The 8,735-nt window shown below is 41.4% G+C and overlaps 1 long non-coding RNA gene across 1 annotated transcript; it reads left to right on the top strand.

Annotated features, from left to right (window-relative positions):
• Positions 1 to 863: 863 nt before the first annotated feature.
• Positions 864 to 6,810, top strand: LOC133277015 (uncharacterized). Its single transcript, XR_009746072.1, has 3 exons — positions 864 to 1,022; positions 4,820 to 4,913; positions 6,623 to 6,810. It is a non-coding gene; the product is annotated as an uncharacterized LOC133277015 (long non-coding RNA).
• Positions 6,811 to 8,735: the final 1,925 nt, after the last annotated feature.

Raw genomic sequence — 8,735 nt, 5'->3', positions numbered from 1 at the left:
GGCAACCCATTCCAGTGCCTCACCACCCTTACAGTAAAGAACTTCTTCCTTATATCCAATCTAAACTTCCCCTGTTTAAGTTTTAACCCATTACCCCTTGTCCTATCACTACAGTCTCTAATGAAGAGTCCCTCCCCAGCATCCTTACAGGCCCCCTTCAGATACTGGAAGGCTGCTCTGAGGTCTCCACGCAGCCTTCTCTTCTCCAGGCTGAACAGCCCCAACTTTCTCAGCCTGTCTTCATACGGGAGGTTTTGCCTACATATAAAACAATAATGGAAAAATATGAGAACAGATGTGTTCAGCAGCGGCAGGGGCTTGTAGAATTTGGTCTCGTGTTTCAGTGGACAGATTTTTCTACCCACAATATTAAAACCAATCTGATGCTCCCCACGGAGGGTATCTTCTCACACGCCAGCCAGCTCCGGCGGACCGAGCTCACCCTGGAGCGCTCAGCCTCGCTGCCTCCAGCCCGGTCGGTGACTCCGTCCGGTTTGACCTCCGCTGTGGAGAGCGGGAGCACGTACAGACGGCGGCGGGCGCATACCCCAGTTTATGGCCTCTTCTCTCCCCAGCCTTCTGCCGGCACCTGCTCCCGTGGGCCAAGGCGGGTAGTGCTGGAGGCGGCGGCCGGTGGCAAGCGCGGGGGGAAGCCAATGCCGGCGGGCCGGCGGCGCCAGCGAGGCCACCCTGAGGTGACCCAGCGAGAGGCGGGAAGCAAGGCGGAGCAGGCCGGCCAGGACCACACAAACACCCAGATCACAGGAACGCCGGGAGCCAGCGGGCCGGGGCCGGGGCCGGGCGGGGCTCAGCGGGGCGGGGCTCGGCTCGGCTCTGCAGGCGGCCCGGAGCCGGGTGCGGGCAGGGCGCAGGCGCGGTTGAGGCCGCTTGCCTCCCATCAGTCTCCGCGGGCAGTGGGACGCCGTGCTAGAGTGGTGGGTTGAGCATGTCGGAGAAGAAGCAGCCGGTTGACCTGGGGCTCCTGGAGGAGGACGACGAGTTTGAGGAGTTCCCGGCCGAAGGTGCCGGGAGGGGCGGGGACGGAAAAAGAGGCGGCAGGGCTGGGGGTGAGGGCGGTGCTACCGGTAGGCCGCGGCCTCTGTCGGGCCGGTCGCCAGAGGCGGGAAAGGAGCATTGGGCCTGGGATGGGGGGGGGAATGGCGGCAGGGCCTAGGCGCGGATCGTCTGCGGTGCCGTGCCCGTGAGCAACCCTCAGAGCCTCTGCGGCGGTATGAGACGTCCCCGCATACCCTGCTTCAGCCGTACGGAAGCAGCTTTGTGGTGCTTCGCGTTTTCTGCCCCCCCCCCGTCCCGGTCCGAGGTGCGGAGCTGCGGCGCCTCGGAGTCGGGTTCAAGCTTAACTGTGTTGACGGTGCACGGTGGGTGGGCTTCACGGTGCTGGGCACGCCGCGTCCGAAGTGCTGTGTCACTGTGCGGGAGAGCTGGATTCGAGCGCGGGGGATGCGCTGCTCCTCGGCGCTCCAGATGGGAGTCGCTGGGGATAGGAGGGCGAGGGCTGGGAACCGAGTGTAACGGGGAAACGAGTGAAAAGGAAGTAATGTGCTCTGGAGTTAGCGTGAATCGCTTTGCGTTTTAAAGCGCAAATATTTATGTGTTGGTTTGCTTTGCACAGGTACAAGTATATTTAATGAGGAAATTAAATCCGGACTTTGATAAAATATTTCGTGTCTTTCTACAGATACAATCTTAAGAAGATCCCTATAAGGGCATGATTGTTTTCTAGGTCCTTAATTCTGGAAACTGTCTCAAGCTGTGGATAATAAAAAATGACCTAAAATATGATGGATGCAATGTCAAGGTTGCTTTGCTTTTTCTGTGGCCTCACAAGCCTTATGTGTTCTGACTCCTTTAGTACCAGTAAAAAAAATGTTTTTGTGCTTCCTGACAGATAAAGTTCTTAACATAGTTGAGATGATAGCTAAGCTAAACTGAGAAGATTAGCCCTTCTTTTCCCTATGTGTTTACTAAACAGGTAAAAAATGTTTATCTTATTCAATGTAAATTAAGTATTTGCAGTGGGGTGAAGCAGCCTGCTTCTGAACCAGCCTTGGTCAGAGTACTGAATTGCTGTTACAGAAGGTGAAATTAATTCTACTTGACTCTAACTGTACTTCTAAAACCAGGTACCTTACAAACTTTCTGGGCAGAAGAGAAGTTTATTAAAGAGTGAACACCATCAGGCTTTTTGCAGATCTCTCCTGCAAAAAAAAGAACTACCTAAAGAGGCCCATTTAAATCTTCAAGTGAAGTGGTATTTTTGAGATGTTACAGTGAATGTGTAGGCCACTTTGAATGTTGTCTTCAGTGTTTAGGAAAGAATCATGATAACTGTGTGCTCAAACCCATGTCAAATTGGTTTTCTCTCAAATTAAAACACTGCTTTCTATGCAGGAGAAAACATTTGCATTCTATTACCCAGCTTTTATTCAAAGAAAATTAGGTAATGCAAACTTGCATTAAGGGATTTTGGGGCATTTCTTTGACTTTAAACAATTTATCAAATCAAGTTTATATATCAGAAACAGACGTGTCCTATTTTTATAGGACATTTTATTTCAAGTAAGTACAGTGTGGTAGATTCAAGTCTATGTGAACTGGTCACTTAAGAACTTTTTGTACAGTGCTTTTCACAATGTAAAATGCAATGTATGAATTTACAGGCTTTTCTGGTTTGTTTGGTTTTTTTTCTTGTTTTTTTTTGTTTGGTTGGTTTGTTTGTTTTCTTTTCCCAAATGTAAAATATGGCAGTCTGTGATCAGTGGTTTTTTTTTTAGGAGTCCAGCCATGACAAGTTTATCAAAATTGATTTTGTAATTTTGGTGTATATGGCAGCAGTGCTTAATGGTAGCAGGCTCTTGAATGCTTCTGACACTTTCAGTCCCAGATAATGCTATGTAGTTTTTGACTTTTATTTAGTCACAGGCATGTAATACAACTGGGAAGAATAGTATGCAATTCTGGGATATAGTGTCAACATACAGATACTGTAGAAACTTGTCGCTATAGCAATGAGAATATAATTTAGGTTTTACTTTCATTGTCCCCTATACTCCCCAGTGAGGAAGGTGACATGGGCCTTTTTGACTCTTCTTTACTCAGTGTGTGATCTGGAGCATATTTTTGCAGACTCCTCAGCTGACCTTTTGTGATTGAAGCTGCTGCTGTGCCAGATGCTAGTTACTAGGGTTTATATTCTTTTCAATTTGTAGATCTGAAGTACTTGTGTGTTAGTAGATAGTTTGATTTGGTACTCAATTTAAACAGTTGAGCTTTGCTTTTGGTATCTGTGAAATCCAGGTAAATGGTGAGTGACAAAGCTTTTTTATTTTGACAAAAATAATCCATTGAGTACAAACAAGTGAAACTTACTGCAGATAGTTCTAAAATAGAAGTCCTTGCCTTTGAGCATCTAGCAAAACGACCACATTCAAATAATGCATTTTTATGCTGTATTTTTTCTTTACCTTCTTTTTCAATTCCTTCTTTTGCTGTCCTTAGACGAGAAGGATTTCTGTGCTCCTTCATATTTTCCCATTGTCCAGTTTATTTGAGTAGGGAAGTTTAATTGTAATGCCTTGTATGTGTGTGTGTCTAATCAGTTACAAATGGATTTTCCTGTCCTGGTGAATCTCAAATACTAATTTTATTGCCTGTCATTGTTAGAAAAAGGAGGAGAAAATGCAAGGACCTGCCTTCATTCTTAGAAAGTTAGTTGTTCACAGTGTTTAATCTTTTACCCTGCTAGTTCTCCCTTACCACCCATTGATGTTTAATGTTACTTTGGGCCTTAGTCCTCAAAGCTTTCTCTGGATGGGCAGCAGGTGGCTTACTGAATTGTAAGGGAAGAATAGTGTTATCTCTTTAAATATATTAACAGTCATTCAGAAATACAACGTTACAAGTATCAAAATCAGGGGGGTGCTTATTTTGGTAACATTGGGAAAATTTGGTGTCTTTCAGTAGGAGAAAAGTGAGAAACTGTTCACCAGTGGAGTAAACCAGCTGGTATTTATACAGTAATTCTGAGACTTTCTGAGTATTTTTGTTATTTTTCTAAAGTAAGTAATTATTTTCATCTTTTTTTTTTTTTGAAATAATGAATCATTAAGTGGGTGGCGAGTAATTTGCCAATAGGGATGTGCCAGATTATATTATAGGAAAAATAACAGGTTAGCAAGTGAACATTTGGTGTCTTTCCTCTGTAAGGAAAGAGCTTCTGCTGTCTTGTGAATCCAGAAGTAGCTGGTTCCAGGTAGCAACTACTGTTTGCAGATGCCTGTCTCAATTTACTTTTGCTTCTGCATTGCAAATACTTTTTTGGCATTTATCCATAGACTGACTGCATGTGATCTGAATGAAGTGAGGATCTGTGTGTACTTGTATTGGCAGAAGCAGTTGATACATATTTACTTCTTTAATCAGACAAAAGTGCGTAAATACAAACCTGGAATTGCACACCTTTGTTGAGCTTTTAGGAGTCAAGTACTCAACATTACTTTTTACAGTGCTACAGCTTGTCCATTTGTGTGCAGAATGTCTTATGAATGTGTAGTGTAATCCTAAAAGCTATGCTGTGAAGTGTGTAATGATTTTCTTAACCAAGTTGCATTTTTTTATTAAAGAAATTGTGAGGTGTGTTTCAGATCTATGTCTTATAAACACGTAACTTTAACAGAAAAGTCTGGATCATATTTATCAGCAGAAGTCTACCTTACCCAAGGCTGAGCTAATCCATCAGTAAGACACAGTACCAAAGCAGTGGAGCATACAATATTTAGACTGCTTTTCCTGTCTTTAGACTGGACTGGTTTAGATGAAGATGAAGATGCACATGTCTGGGAAGACAACTGGGATGATGACAATGTAGAAGATGATTTCTCCAATCAGCTAAGGTAACTTTAACTTTCTGTTCTAGAAGACCGGTAAAATGTTAAAAATGGCATATCTGTTTGAAATCTGCTTACTTAAAAAAGGGATCTGAAACTGAAATAAATGAAAGCTCTGCTTTGTGCTTTTTTTATCTAAAGCCTTTCAGAACCAGACTTAAGGGACTGCAGCACAGTGAAGCATTTCATCTTTTAATCATTGTACTGTGAGCCCTGAAATATGCCTTATGTCATTGACGTGTTCAGGCTTCTTCTGTGTTATGCAACTTAAACAGTACAGAGTCTCTCCAGATTGTGATGCAGTTGACACTTCTTTTCAATTTAACATGAATAAATCCTTTTCTAAGGACTTTTCTACATATGTGTGAAAACTCAATTGTGCTGGAAACATTAATGGCAAGGGATCCAAGATTCTCTTCTGTGCTATGTGGTATATGAAGTATGTTGTTACAGATTTTTTTCTGTACTCTCAAGTGACATTGCTGCTCTCTGTCCAAATGGACAATTTTTCTAGAGGTCAATTATTTGTATAAATGTTATGGTTCCCTTCTTGTGTGTAATCATCATGATGTTAATGAGCAACAGCAGCAAAGTAACTGTTCACGTACTTTTAAGAAAGTGATAATAATTTGGGTACCTCTAATCCAGTTGTTTAATCCTCTTTGTCCCTTATAGTTTCAGTTAATCCTTTACTGAGGCATAATTATAACTTGAATTGTTTCAGGCATCAATACAAAGTCACATTTTATAATAACCCCTCATATGTTGCGTGATGAGCAAACAATCTGTAATACAGCCTGATTTAAACAGTTCCTAGGTTGATCTCCCTTAAAAAAAAACCCTCTGTTAAAAGCAGTCCTTTGTGTAGAAATAACCTTTGGTGTAATTGTTTCTTACAAGGTTGAAAGGCAGTTTAATATTGGAAAACAAATTGATACGTAGTGAAACACGCTATCAAGGGATGGTGTAACTCTTGATGAGCCTGGCTGATCTTGACAAACCTTCAGTAACTGTACCTTAATTGTAGCCTATAGTGTTGGTGACTGTATGCTAGTGCTACAGTGATAGTTTGCAGTGTTTCTTGCTTGCAGTGTGGTTTTCTTTCATCTTTAGAAAGAAAATGCTGCAGTCTTTCTAAAAATTCCACTGCTAAGTATATAAACCAGCCTGAAATATTTTTAGACTATGGTATCCAGATACACTTATACTAAGGCTAGAGATAAAATGAGGTGCTTTTCTGTCTGATGTGTTAGGAAGTATTTTTGTTTAAAACAAGGAAGAAGTTAAAATACTTTTGGAAGCACATGCATTTAAATCACTCAGATTAGTGAGCTTGTTTGGTTTAATAAAACCTTGAGAATAACTATGTAAGGTGCAATTTTATGTCCTCTAATGCATCTAGAATTGTTGCAGGCTCACAGGTGTTGCTTTGTGCTGTATTTGTACTCCAGCTATGGTGGGTCAGAGAGCATTAACTGATTAAAACAAGTATTTGGATTTTTCAGTTGAGAAGTCACTTGTAGTGATCCAAGATACTAAGCTGAAGAACTTGGAGAGTAAGTGAGGTTAAGGTTGTTGGTATGAACTGAAAAGCAGTATTGCATGTTCATATTCTAAAATGATTGCATATTGTGCAATATATTTAATAAAAAAGTCAAATGTCTGACAGTATTTTATTTATAAGTTTTAACATGCCTATCTTTTTTTCTATACAGAGCTGAATTAGAAAAACATGGATACAAGATGGAAACTTCATAGTTTTTGCTGAATATGGAGTGGTTTAACATTGAACTGTGGATAGACTATATGGAGAAAAGAAGAAAAGGTGGAGAATGAGAAGACACAATTCATTATCTGCTTGGATTTATTATTGTTTTATATGAAAATAAAGTTTTTAATCTTAGCATAGTGATATGTTCAGCCTCTAATAACCTGGTAACTTGTATTTCAGTTCTGAAATGACTTGTGTGACAGAATTCATGGACTTGCCTAGAATTCTACTAATGATGGTGGTTGATGCTTTTGCACCAGTTTCCGTCATGGGGAGCTAGAGAAGCACCGGTATTAAGACTAGTGAATGCTTGTGGTAGGGGATGTGGAGCTATCATAAAGAAATAAAATACTCATGTATTCCAATTTAAATGCAGCAGCAGTAGAAAGGAGTTTTGGGGAGGGATAAAGCTCACTTTGCCTCAAGATTTTCTTTCATAATGATTGTTCTTATTTTTGTTGGTAATTTCATGTGAGAACCAGTTTAATAGACTCAGAAGCTAAAACACACTTGAAGGTGCATCTTACAACAGCAGAAATCCGAACTCTCTAATCTTGTCCTGTCATTTCTCAAGCCTGTTAGAGATGAGACCTCTCTGGAGGTGAAAGAAGTTCTGTTCTCATGCTTGTTTAAGCCTAGGAATCTCTGCTGAAATTGCCTCCAATTTGCCTTTTACAGCAGTTCCTCTATCACACAGACGTGCCTGCTGAGAACGGAAATCAAACTTCCAACTCATTTCATGGAGGCCAACAAATAGTTGCCAAATAGATACAGCAGCAATGACTGGATTCGATTACACTTTGAACTAGAAAACAGAAGGTGAAAATTGCAAAAACCTATTACCAGTTCTATGAAGCCTCCCCAAAGGAGCTGTTAAAGCTGATGTGTGCCAAGGCATAGGGAGATGTGGTGATCCTGGAAGTGTAGGCCATGATTGCAAATTATTAATTATTTCTTTTTTTTAATAAGGGGGCAAATAGAGCTATATACTCATGGAATTTGAATTAGCTGCGTGCTTTTTCAGCAGTTCCCTGTAGGAAAGAGAGATGTTATTTAAAGTGAGCTTTCAGAATAAAGGTGTTAGTTGGTGGACCTGCAGTAATGGTATTAAATGCTTTGTTAACTAAATAACCGAGTGGTTTATGTTATAATTGTATTTATTAATGCAGAATGCTAGGAAACTTCCCCCTCCCCAAATTATGTGGGTGGTGCTGTATTTATGGTAGAGGGAGGATTCGCTGTGCTCTGTACTGCTTTCTGACGATGGCTCTGTAAAGACTGTGATCTCCCATTGTCATCTGAGTGGTTCTGCAAAGCATAATGTTCCAGACCATGTTGGATACCATCATTTCTGTGCTGCTTGGGAAAAGAAAGGGAGGCTGTTTAAAGCAGATTTTCCCTATGCTCACGAAAGTGACTTGTTCAGATTGAAATGTGTGGCTCATGCAAATTCCTCAAAATCATATTTTGACAAGTAGCAAATGAGAACTGTGTATTGAGCATCAAGTAACAATGCAAACATCTTTGAGTTAGGTGTGGGAGCTTAAGAAAAGAAGTATGTTTAGTACAGTTCTGGGATTGTTGACGTTATCAACACATCAATATTGGGAAGGTGAGTAATGAAGCTGACCAAAAGAAGATGACAGAATTACGAAGATGTCTGATGCAATGTTTGGGTAGGGACAGTTGCTTTCCATTATGGGGTTCTGGAAACCTGGCTAAACCAGCCCAGTTGGTAGCAGCAGGATGAAACCACAGAGGTGGAAAAGCATCTTTCCCTCAGGAAATCTTATTTTTTGCTGAGCCACAGTTGTCTTCTGCTAGTTATTTTTTTGCTTTCTTCACAAAAGCAGAACTGAAAGGGAAACCTGGGTTGAGGTAGCTTGATGGCTCTGTGCTCTTGCAGTAACAGTCTTCAGCTGCTAGCACATGACCTGAAACCCCAGCTAGGGAAAAAAAGAGTGCAATGTGCTCTGAAGGTAGGTTTGATGATACGGTTATGTAATGCTTTCTCCATAAGAGAATTTATTGCAGAGGAGTAAACAAGGAGTCATGTG

This window comes from Pezoporus flaviventris, unplaced genomic scaffold (assembly GCF_033815535.1).
Source record: "Pezoporus flaviventris isolate CSIRO_AGI_PZ_B2104156 unplaced genomic scaffold, CSIRO_AGI_Pfla_v1 ptg000047l, whole genome shotgun sequence".
In the NCBI taxonomy this organism is placed as follows: Eukaryota; Metazoa; Chordata; class Aves; order Psittaciformes; family Psittacidae; genus Pezoporus; species Pezoporus flaviventris.
Note: the sequence above shows the minus strand (reverse complement) of the source record. Positions and strands in the feature narration are given on the sequence as shown.